The sequence below is a fragment of the Gigantopelta aegis genome, chromosome 4 (assembly GCF_016097555.1).
Source record: "Gigantopelta aegis isolate Gae_Host chromosome 4, Gae_host_genome, whole genome shotgun sequence".
In the NCBI taxonomy this organism is placed as follows: Eukaryota; Metazoa; Mollusca; class Gastropoda; order Neomphalida; family Peltospiridae; genus Gigantopelta; species Gigantopelta aegis.
In genome coordinates this window covers 38,097,934-38,116,524 of record NC_054702.1, presented here as the reverse complement: position 1 = coordinate 38,116,524, position 18,591 = coordinate 38,097,934, and the positions used below count along the sequence as shown (strand labels likewise).

At 34.4% G+C, this 18,591-nt stretch overlaps 1 protein-coding gene across 1 annotated transcript in view; it reads right to left on the bottom strand.

The window, feature by feature from the left end:
* LOC121370507 (transmembrane protein 135-like) overlaps positions 1-17,697 on the bottom strand; it is a 205,596-nt gene extending 187,899 nt beyond the window's left edge. Inside the window, exons 1-4 of the mRNA XM_041495790.1 lie at positions 17,552-17,697; positions 14,099-14,226; positions 10,587-10,676; positions 9,779-9,871 (exon numbers count right to left, since the gene is read on the bottom strand). The gene's annotated coding sequence lies outside the window, so the exon portion shown is untranslated. The remainder of the gene's footprint in view (positions 1-9,778; positions 9,872-10,586; positions 10,677-14,098; positions 14,227-17,551) is intronic.
* Positions 17,698-18,591: the final 894 nt, after the last annotated feature.

The following is an 18,591-nucleotide window of genomic DNA, read 5'->3' as shown; positions in this document are numbered from 1 at the left end:
CCCAGCCAGTGCACCATGACTGGTATATCAAAGGTCACCTAATTTTATAATGAAAAACTTGAAAACAGGACCCTTTTGGACCTAACCTGAACAATTTGGTTAGTAAAGTCTCAACAATGGCATTATGCATGGTACACATGCTAAACGTGTAATCTGTGATATAGTATTCGACGGTCTTCGTTCAATTCCCTAAGAATACATTACTATGACTAGTATCAGGTTTATAAGGCTTAAATTACACGTTTATTCGATGATGCAGATGTATGGCCTCTTGGGTTAAGACACTGTACTCGTTTATAATCTGAGGTACAAGTTCAGTCAGCAGTGGGTTCGAATCCCTGACAAGAAAGCACAGAAAGATCAAAGGGCATTGATTGCAGGTGCAATCAAAGGGCATTGATTGCAGGTGCAGATTCTAGGAAAATAATCTACACTTACAACAATAGTGCGACGACGTCAGAGGTATGTATGGACTAAGCTGAATAACACCGTATCTGCATGTTCAGTACAAATCAGCAGAATTAGGACAGTTGTACCATTGCTGTTTAGCACACTTTCTCGCTGATAGTCAGCATCATTAAACAACTGCTGAGCCCAGTTAAAGTTAAGATTTCTTTTGTTTAGCAACACCACTAGAGCACATTGATTTATTAATCATCATCAGGTATTCAGTGTCAAATGTTTGGTAATTTGTTGATATATACCGGGTAGTCTTAGAGGAAACCTGCTAATTTGTTTCCATTAGTAGCAAGGGATCTTTTATATGCACCATCCCACAGGCAGGATAGCACATACCACGGCCTTTGATATACCAGTCGTGGTGCACTGGTTGGAATGAGAAATAGCACAATGGCTGAGCCAAGTTAATACATGAATGGGCAGAAAGAACTATTGTCCGAACCAAATTGTTAACAACTACAAAAAATTACTCTCCTACCTTTAATTGCCGTTAGATTTCCTCCAAAGTTTGTCCAGACACAAATCGCAAACAAAAAAAAACTACAAATATACAGATTCCCCACATGAGACTGCAACGATGTCGCCGATATCGTCTTTACTGAGATTGCATAGGGAAAAATACATGCAGTTTTCTGCCATCTGCTTTTTTATGGAATGCTCTTCAAGAGGGGTGAAAGCGAAAGCCTCCAAAATATGTGACACAATTAATATGAAATCAATGATCTCTAGTGGTATCATTAAAAAAAAAATAATAATAATATGACGTCATCACGTTTGCTTTTATATCATAACATGCTATGATGTTGTTACATTAAGTCCTATCCTTTCACCCCTCTTGAAGAATATTTCATAAAAAGTCAAAATGGCAGCTGACACAAAATTATATGCTTTTTGCCCTATGTGCTCTCAGCGAAGTCAATATAGGTGACATAGTTATCATCTGGTATGTGGAATCTGTGTCATTGTAATGGTTTTTTCAAGATTTCTGTCTGGACACTTTGGAGGAAATCTAACGGCAATTAAAGGTAGGAGAGTAATTTTTCGTAGTTGTTAACAATTTGGTTCGGACAATAGTATTTCAGTGGTATGTGCTGTTCTGTTTGAAAAAAAATACATTAAAACTTAGTAACATAGCCCATGTGATGCTATAGTTCTATTTCTCACACAAACCTATTAACTTATTCACATATTTTCACCACATCTACCCTTATTACAGGTGAAATAATGGTAGAGAACAACACAATAAGATGGGTGTAAAACAGCGTTCTCGCAGGTTCGTCTGGCTCTAAGGCTGCGGTTTTATCAGTGACATGTGGCGGGTATTCTGGGATCTCCCCATGGAGGAGTGGAGGTAGGCACACACACACACAAATAAATCACATTTCACACACTGCTGCACCAGATGATCTTCATCAACGTCATGCTGTGATTGGGATATAGGTTGCACTACTCCAAATCAAATGCTTCCAGGGCATATATATATATATATATATATATATATATATATATATATATATATATATATATATATATATATATATACACAGACTTTACCATGAGCAAAATCAAGACAAGCTGCAGATCACTCTCCTTAAATGATGTCAGGGGAGCAATCACATGAAAAAAAGTAAAGTTTGTTTTATTTAACGACGCCACTAGAGCACATTGATTTTTTTATCTTATCATCGGCTATTGGACGTCAAACATATGGTCATTCTGACACTGTTTTTAGAGGAAACCCGCTGTCGCCACATAGGCTACTCTTTTTACGACAGGCAGCAAGGGATCTTTTATTTGCGCTTCCCACAGGCAGGATAGCACAAACCATGGCCTTTGTTGAACCAGTTATGGATCACTGGTCGGTGCAAGTGGTTTACACCTACCCATTGAGCCTTGCGGAGCACTCACTCAGGGTTTGGAGTCGGTATCTGGATTAAAAATCCCATGCCTCGACTGGGATCCGAACCCAGTACCTACCAGCCTGTAGACCGATGGCCTGCCATGCCGCCACCGAGGCCGGTGCAATCACATGAAGTTTCACATGAAATTTATTTAAAAAAGAATTAGGCTACAGGTACAGGGTTTCTGCCAGATGTTAGGAAGGGTAAAATTATGACCCCTAAAATCTTGGAAATTAATGGATACATTTAAATGCTGTTTAAAATGTGTCAAAGATTATAAATGCACTGTCCAATTTCAGAAGATTTAAGACCTACATGTAGATGGGGCATTAATGATCTCTTTTGTTTTTATTATGTACCCTCAAAGCCTGCCAGGGGCCGCAGGGCATATACAGGTATATAGTCTTCACCGTGAGAAAAATCAAGACGAACTGAAGATCATTCTCCTTAAATAAAGGAAGGAAATTCGTAATAAATTAATTAATATACTGGTACTTCAATTTTATATATGGGGCGGGACGAAGCCCAGTGGTACAGAGCTCACCTGATGTGCAATCGTTCTAGGATTGATCCCTGTTGGTGGGCCCATTGGTCTATTTCTCATTGCAGCCAGTGCAAAACAACTGGTGTATCAAAGACCGTGGTATGTGCTATCTTGTCTGTGGGATGGTGCACACTAAAGATCCTTTGTTACTAACGGAAAAATGAAGGGGGTTTCGTCTTGAAGACTATATGTCAGAATTACCAAATGTTTGACATCCAATAGCCAATGATTAAATAAATCAATATGCTCTACTGGTGTCATTAAACAAACAATTTTTTATAAATTCATATATAAAAATGAAACTGTGATTTATTTATTTTTAAATGGAGAGGGGAGGTAATCAAACATTCTTTAAATCTCTTAAAGTTTGTTTTGTTTAACGACACCACTAGAGCACATTGATTAATTAATAATCAGCGAATGGATGTCAAACACTTGGTAATTATGACACGCAATCCTCAGAGGAAAACCACTTCATGTTTCCTAATGCAGCAAGGGATCTTTTATATGCACTTTCACAACAGACAGGAAAGCACATACCACAGACTTTGTCCAGCTGTGGTGCACCAGGTGGAACAAGAAGCACCCCAATCAGCTGACTGGATCCACTGAGGTGGTTCAATCCTGCGACTCAAGCACTTCAAGCGAACACTCAACCGACTGAGCTAAATCCCACCCCAGTTTAAAACGAAAAATGGAACTGTGATTTTTATTTGTTTTAAATGGAGGGGGGTAATCAAACACTCTTTAAATATCTTAAATGCTGTGACAAATGTAACTGACACCCCCACTTTTTTTCAGGTAGTTTATATGTAAATGTAAGGTGACACACTTTCATAGAACCTACTGATTGCATCAGTATAGATAAAAAAAAATTGCATTTACCATAGTTCGACACCCAATAGCCAATGTATTTTTCGTGCTGAAGTGTCATTAAACATTCAATTCATTCATTCATTCAGTATAGATAAAATGTGTTGTAATCCATATTATTTGCTAGACAATAATTCACAAGGGCTGAAATCGGACCAACTCTGTTAGTTTTATGAATACGGATGCTTAATAGGTCAAGCGATGATTCCCATTGCTTTCTTGATTTTTTCCCACTGTAAGCAAATAAATCTATATTACCACATACACTGTGTGCACAAAGTTATAACTTCACATTTCATTGATTTTAAGGGTAATGTAGAGTTAGAGAGTAACAAAAGAGTTGTCATAAACGTGATAATAAATTATACCGGCAGCCTGTTTATTATTGTATTTAATTCACAAAACTGCTTAAAGTGTGACATTCTTCAACACACTGTGTTCTCTATGCAAATTAACAGTAAATGTAATTTGCAAACAAAAAAACAACACAAGATTAGAAAACATGTTAGTAGAGAAGAGAATGTTAAAAGCAGTGCAAGAATGAGTAAAAGGGAACCAATTGGAAGTACATGTTTTACAATGTACATGTTCTACAATGTACATGTTCTACTATGTGCATGTCAAATTGAAAAAATTAAAAACATAAAAGACACACAAGTAAATTTATCCCACAATCACTGTATACATCCAATCACAATCACTGTATACATCCAATCACTGTATACATCCAATCACTGTATACATCCAATCACTGTATACATCAGCAAGATAGGATGACTAGATAAATCTCTATATTTTTGGTCAATGACCAAAAATATAGGTCATGTGACATACATGTAAGCCCAACTCGACTCGAGTATTTCAGACTAGATTTTCAATAAACATACTCTTTAAATCATTTGTTTAAGTACAGTAAATACAAATAACTTTTAGTTTTGCGATAAACAATACAAAACTTGTATATTTATTATGAATTAGAGTTTAGAAATGCTTTTTGAATGTGACTAGCTAGTGTCTTATAAAGAATGACGCAAAAGCCTTGCTAGGTTGACGATACTCGATTCGCTAACACAAAAATGGAACAAATAAAGATTTTCAACTATTCCATAGGATTGCAGGATAAAATAAATAACTGGTTACTGTCTTAAGATATCGGCTTTATCCTGCTCAGATCAAATGGGGAATGCAGCTCGGCAGAGTCTCCCTGCATTCACCATTTTAACCTTCCCAGGATAAAGGTAATATCTTAAGGCAGTAACCAGTTATTCCCTATGTATGTGTATCATATGTAGTATAAACAATATATAAAATAAACAATGTAATGTCAACTGCAAAGGTGAACCCATCAAAAAGGAAAACCATAAATGGTCAATGTTGTTAACAAAAAATGGAGAAAACACCACACACAATTAACATGTATAATACACATGTGTGTGTGTATATATATATATATATATGAAATGCAAAATGTTTCAATGCATATCAAAGGAAATACTTTTTTTTAATGTCAAGGTTATTAAACATTTATATTTGAGTCAGACACAAAACAAATGAGTATAAGAAATTTCAATAATTTTAAAATGACCCCCAAAAAATGGAACATAACATTTCACTTTCAGTGGGAAGTAACCATAGTTATTTTTTAAATAATTGCAAGCATCATAGATAAATATTAAAATAATTCATTCAAATACTTGGATATTGATATATAAAGTCAAAAGAAATTTTCCAAAATAATAAAGAAGTAAGTTCACAATGCTATACCTCAAGAAAAAAAAAGCTACAAAAGCTTAAAGCGAACTAGGAACTCAACAATATTTATAAAGCATATTAAATATAAATTCACATGCATTAAACGGTATGGTGAGACCTTAATATAGGCATCACCTCTTGGTTAAAATAAAAAACCCAGTAAGCATTTACCAAACCCATATATATCATTGTCTTTTTTTGAACTGTTAGTACAATTGTATTACATGTACTTGGATATTCAGGGTACCAGTTTAATGGAAAATATGTCATAGCAGTTTATGTTATAAAAATATTTATCAATCCTTTATTGATTAAATTAGACCAATAAAATTCCTGGATGGTAGATTAATTTTTTAAAATTTATCACAAATTATTGGTGGCTAAATATTCAAATGGTAGTGAAGCTCTGAAACTTTTTTTATTGTTTAGCAGGTGCAAGAGGTTTAAAGTATTAGCTCGTTAGACTAGTAGGTTATTTTTTGTGAATAATCCAGTTTGAAAAAGCATTAGCCTTGGGTACAAGGCTAGCAGAATTCTTGAACTCTGGGTAAGTGCATATATAAAAGATCTTTGCAGCTCTGTGGCAGGACTAGCCTATATGGCGACAGTGAATTTTCTTATTGGACCTATGTTCAAATGAATACATATTAGGCGGCATTAATTTAGCTGGCAAAATGCCTGGGGTTTTTCACCAAAAGTTGGCTCAAATAGCCAAGTTAATTGCTAATTGCAGTAATGAGAAGTTGAAGTCGCTGTCATATTTAGGACCTAATCTGATTTCAAAACCAAAATCACACAACAGACATCAATACACTGACTTGGTTAGTGTCATACACACAGCTCACTAACACTTTGTCGGTCCCTTGTTTTACTTTGGTATGAGACTGTATATCAACGCATGTCGTGTCATTGGTTCTCACCTAGATTCATTTCAATAATGCCAAAAAAAATCCAATTACTTTTATTTTAAAATAATGACACACCAATTATCGGATTCTTAATAAGTAGTATCACATTTTAATGAAAATTTTCAAATGTTTTGTTACATCATACCAACCATTTTGTACCAGATACTGAGGGGAAAACTAAGGGGTCGGCTTATCTACAGGGTCGGCTAATACACAGCGATATACGGTACTGATAAATGTTAATTTTGCCAATTTTTATCAAACTTCTCCCCTTTCTTCAGGGATAAGACACTTCTACTTTTTAGTCCTCTAAAAGTCCAACCAGAGGGGACTATAGATTTAGTCTGTCTGTCTCTCTGTTTGTCTGTCTGCCCGACTGTCTGTCCCACATATAGTTTTTGGGGTGTTTTTTTCACAGTGCCTCAAGATGTTGATCTGAAATTTTGTGTATAGCTTTATTAAGTACTGTTACAGACCAAGTTTGACTTTCATGGCTATTTACCTATTTGTGACAGAATTATGGTCCTTGAACTCAGGGGATATGAACATTTGTTAGGCCCAGTTGGGGACATGTAATCAGGGGTAGGTCTGGGTATCAGAAAAATTCTACCAAATTATTTTCTAGCAAAATTATTACATAAAATTATTTCACCAAATTGAAATAAAATTTGCCAATTGTTTTAAAACGTCGTAATTGGGGAATATGGTGAGTGCCAGAGCTAGCCCTGTGTAATGCTTTATCAGTACCCTCAGAATGCTGGTTAATTCTAGATTAGGGCCTGCTTAGGGTACGAAGGGGAAAACTATGTATCCTAAAATCATGGAAATTAATGGAAACATTTTTATAATTTTAGAATTATAGTATGAGAACTGCTGCCTAAACTTTATCAAAGTACACAAAATGCAGTGTTAAACTTAAAAAGATTTCAAACCTATAAGTATAACCACCTAGTTGGGGCACTTGTGGTCTGTTTTGTTTTTATTACGTACCCTCAAATTAAAGGCAGAAAGCCTGATAGCTGTAGTTTAAAATGTCATGAGGCACAAAATCTTTCTTTCCATTCATATTTTATTTATCTGGTTGGTAACTATATCACATCTGGTTTGGTTAACTCATAGGCGGAGCTTTAAGAAATGACTACATGCTAAAACTGAATGTACCATATATCTATTGGCTCATAGTACATGTAGCTATTTTTTATAATCGTCAGGAACATAAAACATTAGTAATTAAAAATGAATTTCTCTACATGTACCTGATCATAGAATTACAATGCACAAGAACCCAAAGGTATCGGAATCAGTGTACATGTATATACATGTATCTAAATATGAATCAATGTAAAGATACACAATGTGCATGTATATCTAAATATGAATCAATGTAAAGATAATCGTCAGGAATTTAAAACATTAGTAATTAAAAATGAATTTCTCTACGTGTACCTGATCATAGAATTACAATGCACAAGAACCCAAAGGTATCGGAATCAGTGTACATGTATATACATGTATCTAAATATGAATCAATGTAAAGATACACAATGTGCATGTATATCTAAATATGAATCAATGTAAAGATAATCGTCAGGAATTTAAAACATTAGTAATTAAAAATGAATTTCTCTACGTGTACCTGATCATAGAATTACAATGCACAAGAACCCAAAGGTATCGGAATCAGTGTACATGTATATACATGTATCTAAATATGAATCAATGTAAAGATACACAATGTGCATGCATATTTAAATATGAATCAATGTAAAGATACACAATGTGCATGCAATCTAAACATGAATCAATGTAAGGATACACAATGTGCATGCATATCTAAACATGAATCAATGTAAGGATACACAATGTGCATGCATATCTAAACATGAATCAATGTAAGGATACACAATGTGCATGCATATCTAAACATGAATCAATGTAAGGATACACAATGTGCATGCATATCTAAACATGAATCAATGTAAGGATACACAATGTGCATGCATATCTAAACATGAATCAATGTAAAGATACACAATGTGCATGCATATCTAAACATGAATCAATGTAAAGATACACAATGTACATGCATATCTAAACATGAATCAATGTAAAGATACACAATGTACATGCATATCTAAACATGAATCAATGTAAAGATACACAAAATACATGCATATCTAAATATGAATCACTGTTATCAGTGTTAAGACATACAATTTATTACCCATATGGGCAGTAAGATACCGGTGAATATATTTTCTATCTTTCCCTAGGGAAAGATAAAAGCTATCTTTCCCCCCTGACATCATGACATTAGTTTGGTGATGTCATCGGTTTCTTCGACTGTCATCTCTTGTTGATGACATTTTACAAAACATTTAGCTCCACAAAGTGTTCAGTTTTTGTTGAAATCGTTTCAGCAATTTGTTCTTGTTAACAATTAAACAAAACATGCTCTAAACTAATTTCTTTGTAGTTCATTCACTTCCCACTAGAAACATAAGTTCATTACGAATGTGACCTCTCTTGCTTACATTTGATTTGTGTACCTAAAGATAGCTTTTGACGTCATTGCTTTTCATTTGTGACATCATCAGTTTCCTCAGACTTTCACGTCTTGTATAGGCCTATTATATAGTTTGTGTCATGTAAGAAGTTTAAAGTTTAAGTTTCTAAACTATTTACACTATGGGTAATAAATACAATAACCCACTCAATACTCGGAATTATGGATTATCTGTCCCTCATGAAATTAATGTCACTCGGGACAGATAATCCGTAATTTCTCGTAACTCGTAAGTTATTGTCTATGTATATGTATACACTGACAGAATTTACAACTTACAAACAAAATTTAAAATGTTATCTTATCTTAACATTCATTCTTTCCTCCCTTCCTTTCTTGCTTTTTTCCCCCTTAAACCTTTTTCCCGCTACTTCTAACTTCACGGTAAACCCCATATATTACATAATTATTTTTTATGTATCCATGTTTAATTATACTGTTGAAATGTATCACGTGTATTCATATTATGTTTGTATTAATTAGCCTATAGTACGACTGTAAGGAAGTGATTTTAGGGTCCCCAACCCTGACACTACAATATTTGTTTCAGGGGTTAATAAACTATATTTATCAAAAAAAAAAAAAAAAAAAAAAAAAAAAAAAAAAAAAAAAAAAATAGATAAATAAAAAAAAAAAAAAAAAAAAAAAAAATAATAATAATAATAATTTTGTTTAATGTGGTATCGTGAATAACACTTGTGCTGAATGTATTTAAGCTAAAGAGTTCACATTTACAGGAGACATCTGATAAAGAGTCTGGCCAGGTGTCCCCTACCTGTTCTTCCTCTCAAAGAGGATAGCGATATAGGCTGCGTTACAGGCAGGAACAAAAGAAGAGTTGACGTAATAAAAAGTTCCAAGCAACTTCCTGTCAAATTCAAAGAAAAATTGAGAGCGATTAGTGCGGTGACTAACACAACAAGAAGTACACTCGGACACAGGCAGCTACCAAAGTGAAACCACAGTGACGAAAACGGAGTGAATGCTTTGTTATAAAAACATCAGTTGACAAAATTCTTATACCTTTATATAGCTAAGCTATGCAGATTTGTCAAAATTATTTTTAACTCAACTCGTCACTGTTTATACAGTATGTAGAATGGTTATACGGTTCATACTAGAATGAATGTTAAAAATTATCATGTTCACAATTATCATGTTCACAATTTTTAGTTACATATTTTGACATAACAAATTCATTCTCTCATTTTGTCACTGTGGTAGCAACTACAAAACATGATAAAGCCAGCAAAATACTGATCTCCATGGTTACATGTATGTCTCATTCACAAAAAAAAACACCAATTTTTTTTCTGGTTTTTTTATTATTGAATAAACCCAAAATAATGGATATTAGGGGGTTTTTTTAAATAATGTTTATGGTACTATAACCAACTTAAACACTGTATAAGAATATTATACCAAAAAATAGATCATTTGTTTGTAGTAAAACAGATTTAATATGTTTTAATAATTTAAAATTGTGCTAATATTATTAGTAGGACTGGAGAGTGTACAACCTTGTAAACCATGCATTTTGCTGGTTTACGTGAAAACAACCTAAATAGTAATGATACCAATACCTTTCCTTTGCTTCTATGAGCAGTGAAAATGCACATGCTGGGATCCCACACAAAAATGTATTGTAGTAAAAGTAAAACCCAGTTACATTTCTGAAATATAAAACATGGACGCAATATGCAACATCTATTCACAAGCATGAAAAACATTTAGATACCTACAACGTACAGGTTTCACTACATTTACATGACTGATTCAGTTAAGTTACTGTATAAATTTAAAGTATCAATGTGAAAACAACCTTGCTATACATGTACATGTATATACAATAGTTTAAAATAATGAAGTTCTCAAAATTACTGAAATGTACTACGTTCTATTAATTTTTGTAATACTTAATATAAATTTAAAAAGTATCGGTACTTTAACAATTACTTCATTTAAAATATCTTTAGGCAGCAATCTCAGATTCACCTTTGACAGCTACTTCTTATTGACAAGCAGATGATTGTAATTTTTTCTCTCATTCCTAAGCATATCAGACAGTTATCCCATGAAAGACAGTTACATACACGAAAGATATTTTTTATTACACCGCAGTGGAAGCTAAAGTATGCTTTGTTTAATGACACCACTAGAGCACATTAATTTATTAATCACTGACAATTGGATGTCAAACATTTGGTAATTTTGACACATAGTCTTTGAGATGAAACACGCTACATTTTTCCATTAGTAGCAAAGGATCTTTTATATATGCACCATCACAAACAGGATCGCACATACCACTGTCTTTGATATACCAGTTGTGGTGCACTGGCTGGAATGAGAAATAGCCCAATGGGTCCACCGACGGGGATAGATCCCAAACTGACCGCACATCAGGTGGATGCTTTACCACTGGACTATGTGGAAGAGATACCCATGTGATATTTATGGTCTCTTCAAATTATGGAATAAGCCTTTTCAGAGGTCACGACCTCTGATCAGGTAATCAACTGTGTCACACAGTTCGCATAGATGTTAATGCAAAAGGTGAGCACATGGTTCTTTAAATCAGAAAAATACTTGCTGTCAATTCTTATAATTAATGTTAACAGCAAAATATGTTTATAATATTGTTTGTGTAAACTTCATTGATAAATGTGGAGCATAGGAATGCAAACCTTTATTGATAAATAGCTAAATGAAGTGGCCACAACATCATTTGGCAGGCAACATCATTTTCCCAGTCTTCAATCTATGCATTTTCATGTCTTGTTTAGTTATGCTGCAAGTCATTCTGTGCAATGTGTGGTGTAATAAATAAAATACTATACTCGTTCCCATGTGAGAACTGTTTATATTACAACTTGTGAGTTCTTAATCATACATCACTCGCTTTTGCTTGTGATATACGATTGAAAACACTTGTTGTAATATATAGTCTCACACAGGAACTTGTTTAGTATTCTCTATATCTTTCATTGGTTATTACATGATTACACTTAGCAAGGGGAGTTTGGCATCATTGGTATGAAATCATATTAATGCGAGATGGTGATGTGAAGTTATCAGACAAGTTTTTGACCAATATTCTGTGTTTAAAACCTTCATTATAAAAGCTATCTTATTAATTTGTTGTATAGATTATGGTAGCCCCACTCCCATGGCTAGTGATATTTAATGTTGGGCTAGTAAATAACTACTATTGCTATGCCCGACGACTAGTGAATTGTTTGGGTCAAATGTTGCAGTTAAGTTTATTTTGTAAATATGAATATCCTGCCCACACCCCCACCCACCCAATGTTTGTGTTTTTAAGCTCTATCTCTTTAGGTAACATATTTGATTATTACTAGTATTTAGTAAAATTGTATTAACTTTAAGTAAAGTAGGGCTAGAGAATTTTTAATCGTGGCTAGTAAAAAAAAATAATCACTGATCCCATGGCTAGTGGATTTTATAAAAATTCTTGAAGCCCTGTGTATTAAATTTTATTTACCATATGAAACAAGCACCGCTAATATGAGTATTTTACTTATGATAAAATGGTCAAATTAAAAAAAAATACAATTCTCTGTTTGTCTTTGTTTGTTTGTGTGAAATTATAATTTAGTTACCAAATGGATGAGAAAAATAATTCATTATATGTGTGATAGAAAAAGTACACACTTTGATGGTGAATATAATTCAAATCAATCAGATTAATTACAAAAAGGATTTTATTTTTTTCACTTTTTTTTTATGTCATGTTTTAATGGACCCAAAACATATTTCAAGCAGTCAATAGGGCTGGCAGCTTGGTCTTAGAGAAAATAATTATTTTATGTGAATGTAACAGATGTAGTTTCGCTTGAACATTATTTTATGTGAATGTAACAGATGTAGTTTCGCTTGAACATTATTTTATGTGAATGTAACAGATGTAGTTTCGCTTGAACATTATTTTATGTGAATGTAACAGATGTAGTTTCGCTTGAACATTATTTTATGTGAATGTAACAGATGTAGTTTCGCTTGAACATTATTTTATGTGAATGTAACAGATGTAGTTTCACTTGAACATTATTTTAATGCACTGACATTTTGTTATAAACATAAATGTATAATATTAACACAACAAAAGCATTGCAGTCTTATAATCACATTTACCACAGAGCTAACCCGAGCAGAACTGTCAGCTGTAATAAGAAAAAATGAAAAAGGTAATCATATTTATTGATGTAATGTTTTTGCCCTGGTATTTCTTTAGGTAAAGGTAAAAAATGTAGTTTGCCCTGAAAAATAGTTTTTACCCAAACAATACTCAATTTCGCAAGCACCAGTCTCGTTCTAGACAGTGCACAATGACTGGTATATCAAAGGCTATGGTATGTGCTAACCCGTCTGTGGGGTGGTGCATATAACAGATCCCATGCTACTAATGGACAAATGTAGCGGGTTTACTATCTAAGACTGTGTTAAAAATTACCAAACTTTGACATCCAACGATTAAACCGGCCTCGGTGGCGTCATGGCAGGCCATCGGTCTACAGGCTGGTAGGTACTGGGTTCGGATCCCAGTCGAGGCATGGGATTTTTAATCCAGATACCGACTCCAAACCCTGAGTGAGTGCTCCGCAAGGCTCAATGGGTAGGTGTAAACCACTTGCACCGACCAGTGATCCATAACTGGTTCAACAAAGCCCATGGTTTGTGCTATCCTGCCTGTGGGAAGCGCAAATAAAAGATCCCTTGCTGCCTGTCGTAAAAGAGTAGCCTATGTTGAGAAAGCGGGTTTCCTCTCAAAATCTGTGTGGTCCTTAACCATTTGTCTGATGCCATATAACCGTAAATAAAATGTGTTGAGTGCGTCGTTAAATAAAACATTTCTTTCTTTCTTTCTTTCCAACGATTAATAAAAATCAATGTGCTCTAGTGGTGTTGTTAAACAAAACAAACTTTAAACATACGAATATGGATATCCTATTAACATATCCCTAACCTCAAAAGTTCAGGCACGTCCCCCATGGGCCCACAAGTCTCATATACCCATGATGAACATATAGTACATGTAGGTATGTTTCCTTGCTTTTAGTAATAAACTTCTTACCTCCAAACACAAAATAGTCCAATAAAAAGTGATCCATTGATAGTGAGAAAAACAGTTGACTGCAATGTCTCTAGTAAATATTTCTTGAGGTAGTATTCCTTGCCTTTCCTTCGAAGCAGAGCGGCTATCTGCAATTAAATACATTCAGTATTACACGAATTACCCAACACATTTTTGATACTATCCCAACTATAGTCCGTCCAACAGACAGCGCCTTTTTGTTCATGCTATGGAATTTACTACAACTTATTTATTTCTGAGCCAATTGATTTGTAAATTGCACACAAAAATATTTTTGTGTTATTTCCAAAACACTTCTACTTTTCGTCTTACGTCAAACCAAACTGAAATTATTTACAAAAAACATTTTCACAGAATGATGGGACAGACGGACTATAGCTCGGTACTGGTTCCCACCCAGAGCGAGTTTTAATGACTCAGTGGGTAGGTGTACGACCACTACACCACCCTCCTTTCTCTCACTGACCACTAACAACTAACAACTAATCCACTGTCCTGGACAGATAGCCCAAATAGCTGAAGTGTTTGCCCAGGACAGCATGCTTGAACCTTAATCGGATATAAGCAGGAAAATTAAGTTGGACTGAAATGAAGTATCACAGAAAGGTTCTGTTACACAACCAAACTACTTGAATATATATATATATGTATGATAAATATGAACATATCGCTCAGGTCCTAATTTAGAATTAAAAAGGTACAAGAAACGACATCTCCCTTCTCAAAAAAAATGGGAGACGCTTGATTAAAATAGGCAAAGTGAATATTTATAGGCACATTTCACAGTTTCGTCATGTTCCACTTTTTTCAGAAAGATTCTGAATTATACACTGTTCAAATCGTAATATTTCAATATAAAATACCACTACTTAGAACTGGTAATAAAATTTAAGCAAAACAAATGTATGTTTTCATTAAAAAGTGATATTAAGAAATTGATCATTAATATGTGTCATTCTTAAGTTAAAATGAAAGCATTTTCTGGCAATACAGAAATTAATGTCTCCGACTGGTCACTACAGTTGGCTCGACATGTGTCATTACACAGTCTAGCACCAAAGTATTACCTGCTAGTATATTTAATAGTTTTGAGTCGAAAGTCTAATAATCTAAAAAAAACTAAAACATTATGTATACAACTCTCATGCATGCACGGTTTTGTGACCTCAAAAGGGTAAAATTTACAGACCATTTTCTTTGGGTTAGAATATTCAAATAAAAGACCTGCAGTTTAGAATATTAATTTAGAAAATATATATGATTTTCTCTTTTTTTTCACCAACAATTTAGTAGGCTAGCACTTATTTTGTTTTGGTGAATAGCTTTGCAGTCGTATATTTAGCATACGTTTAGTATGCTTTAACAACACAGTCCTTGGTTTTTGAAAAATCCACACGAGTGGAAAATCGTCCACCTCAATATGCTAAGGCGAGTAAAAAATTGCACTTTCCAAAATAAATAAAATAGGCAGTGTAGCTCAGATTGGATTTTGACTGGTACGTCTACAAAATTGTCTATTAAACCAGTATTTTCCCAATTTGTTCAACAAAGAGAAATACCGTTGAATGACTGCATGGCAGCCACTGCCATGTTTTTAATTTTTATTGTTTCAATAAAAGGACCTTGCTATCAGCTAAATGAGCTATGAATTAGTGTTGGTTTTTGTAAATAGTGGAAATAAATATACAAATTAATTTTACGTGTGCCGTTTGTTGAATGTAACATGTGCTGGTTTTACACTTGTCAAATTGAAATTACATGCGCTATACGAGCGCGATTGCACCCGCGCACCTTAAAAACCAAGGTCTGAAGTGATAGCTTGTGATCAGATTACACTTCTTTGTTACTAGTTAATTGACTGCTTTATAAATTGCTAATAACGAACCATCCTGTACCTTGTCTGCAATATTGAACATTATTTTTCGTCTTGCATGTTCCGTGACCTGTTACATCATACCTCAACAGTTTGTAGTGCACATGAATGTGATTTAGAATTAAGAATTAAGATAATATACACATAGGAATATTATAATACAAGTGACCTGTGTTTGCTTTGTCTTTATTTTGAATGTATGTACGTTTATTCTGTTGTTAATTCAGTAACTGACAAAGGGTGAACACATGTGCATTCATGTTTGTATTTAGGTCTACATTTGCATGTCTCATATTAGTATCATGTGGGTGCGCAGGAAACATTTTGTTTTTAACATTTTTATTAGCAACATTTCTAGTCAACTGATTAGCAACTACTGTTTAATGTTTTAAAATTGTGTAGTGATGTCCGAAACGTGTGAAGCGAATCACAACGGGATACTAAACAAAATGTTCCTTGGGGGTGGGGTGGATACCATTAGTTTGGTTCAATGTTTTGGTTTTTATTCATTTGTGGTGGGGCGAGGCCTAGGTACCACACACAATAACAACAAACCTTTAATTCCCTGCCATTTTTAGCAAAATAAAAACATAATTGTGTTTATTGGTGAGATTCGAACGAGCCTAGTAGCTACTGCGTTGATTCATATGACATTTGCAGTCGTGTAGGAAGGTGCCACAAAGTGTGGGGGGGCACACATATATCAATAGTCGTGCACTCAGTAGTCACACACATGCCATTTTTTCTAAAGCTTGTGAGCATGCACGAACCAGTGACATCACATTTATCAACAAATGATAAAACAACACTTCCTGGTCCGTTATCAGAATATGTCTAAAATCAAAATTTACATCATTTGTTTTTTCATCAGGGAAAAGTCAGGTTTTTTTTATACCAAATATAAGGGTCCAGAGACGGAAATTGCCAAACATGTAACATGAATGTAGTGCACGATTACTTGTTACATTTTATGTAGTATGCCAAAAGTGGGTTCTATTTAAAAACTTGCTTAACCAAATGAATTTGGTAGTAAATATTTATAGCAAATAGTGTGTTATAAAACTTATATACAGCAATGGGCATGAGTTTGACCCGTAACCGCCTTTCAATGGTCAGGGTTAGTTTTAGGGTGTCTTAGAGCCTTTGATATAGATGGGTACGGGTCGAACTCTTTCCCACAAAGGACCAACTATTTAAGTAAATAATATTTGTTTTATTTCTTTTCGGTTACAAGTGTTTACTTTACTGTAACTGTTTGTTCTTAACATCTTAGCTGTGCAACTATTGATTACTCCAGGATATATATATATATATATAGATATATATATATATATATATATATATATATATATATATATATATATATATATAAACCATCGCAGCTCCTACTGGATCAAGAAAAGCCCCCCTTGTCCTCCCCGCCCCCTGGCTTACTACGCCAGTACATCTGATTTGACAGGCTACGACTCAAAAGTGTTATTTACTAAATTTCCAGTTCCAGGAAATGGGACTGCCTACTTCGATAGTAATCGGTTCTGTGCGCAACAGATGTGGCTTACCAAGTACAAAGACCCATATATTTTGAACGCTTCCTTAAATACCGACTGTGCAATATCCGTGGATGATTTCACGCAATACGGTGTCCAGCAATGTCCTAATTCGTAACAAGAGTAACTCAAAGTTAATGGTTTGCTAAAGACCGCCATGTTGCCACAGGAAGTAAACATCCACGTTCATTTTAGCCAATCATCAGTCAGCTTATATAGCTGACACGAAACACGTGGTTTTCTAAAACTGTAAAGGTTGTACTATATCAAATTCAATCCTACAGACAACAATGTTGCGGCTGTCTGACATGTATGCCTGTGTGTGATGTGTCTGTTTCTGAGAACGTGTGTGTGCGCGCGCGTTCGCAACCGAGTATTTTGTGTATATTCGTTAAAACTGATTTATTTTCACTGCATGTTACTTTAGATATCATATTTGGTAAAATAATTCTGTTCCAGATAGTCCTGTGATTTCAATGTATGTATAATTGTATGCATATATGTTATGAAACTTTATTAACATGCCTCTATCCAAACATGGTTCAGGCATATTGTATGTATAAAGGTGTATGTACGTACATACGTGTGTATATATATATGTATTGATGTTTGAATATTTATATATTGTATGTATGTCGAGGTTGACAAATTGTCTCATGCTGTTCCTGGGAATCGAACCTGTGCCATCGAATCGCCTGCATATTGCAGACTAACCACGATATGTTCTGAGCTATCAAGTCATGTATGTATGTATTGATGTATGAATCGCTCGCAAATAAAAAAAGGATGCCCTTTAACTCAGCCATATGCATAGGGCTTACAAGTTATGCGGTCTATCCCGCTTACGTGTATGAATATCTATATATTGTATGTATGTCGAGGTTGACGATTACACACATATATATTAACGCACTGGTGCAAGGGATAATTAAATCCTGTCTGGCCTCACAAATTGTCCCATGCCGTTCCTGGGACTCGTACCTATGGCACCGAATCGCCCGCAAATTGTAGACTTTCCACAATGCCTTCTGACCTATTGAGGCATCCATAGG